The sequence below is a fragment of the Melozone crissalis genome, unplaced genomic scaffold (assembly GCF_028551555.1).
Source record: "Melozone crissalis strain CALT ecotype California unplaced genomic scaffold, PUWL_Pcris_2 ptg000012l_1, whole genome shotgun sequence".
Lineage (NCBI taxonomy): Eukaryota > Metazoa > Chordata > Aves > Passeriformes > Passerellidae > Melozone > Melozone crissalis.
In genome coordinates this window covers 1,601,830-1,602,686 of record NW_026535790.1, presented here as the reverse complement: position 1 = coordinate 1,602,686, position 857 = coordinate 1,601,830, and positions in this window count along the sequence as shown.

Genomic DNA, 857 nt, shown 5'->3' with positions numbered 1-857 from the left:
ACCTCCGGGTATGAAAGGTGCTTCTTTCTTCTGCTTTGGATTTACTTGGATAACTCTAGCACTGCCAGTGCTTTCTTGAAGACATTTGAGGAACTTTCCAATTGTACTATAAAACTGTGCTACACTTCATTGGAGGATTTAACATTTCCTGTGTGGTGAATCTGAGGAACCACCTGATGTTCCCCTCTGGAGGAGAAGGAAGACTCTAGAGACTAAAGATATTTTTAGATGCAGTCATTGACTTTTAGAATTCTACTTCTTTTGAGTTTTTGGATTTTTTTTTCCCTCCAAAGGGATGCTTTTTTCCTGCTCAGTTTTATCCTCATTGCCATTGAATGCATTGGATTGAATGGGACACCTCTTAGCATGTCACATGAATGGGAAGACATAATTCCAGTGCCTTTTATGGTGGAGCAAGAATGGACTAGTGACACACATTTCAGCCCTATTTTGTGTGCTCCTCAACCCTTTTTTAATCATTCTGTATTTAAAATGTATTCTGGTTTATTTAATAGAGCTTTTTATGGTTGCACATCAGAAGAAAAAAAAAAAAAGCTGCACTGTCTGGACTTGAGTGGTGACCTGGTGACTGAGCACAGTCCCAAATCCCAAATCTAGCAGGAGCACCAGTTCCCATCCCAGTCTGTGCAGGTGGGTCCCAGGCCCTCCCCTAAAGCCATTCTTTCCTAGGGTTGTGAGTTGGGATCAATTTGGTGGGCAGAGGGAATGAGTGAGATGAACCAAGGTCACGACCTGTCCAGTGAATTCCAGAGAAAAACACCTCAGTGGTGCCTGCACCAGGATCGTGTGCTCAGCACAGCTGCAGGAACAGGGACCAGCTACAGTCTGGGGCTGTC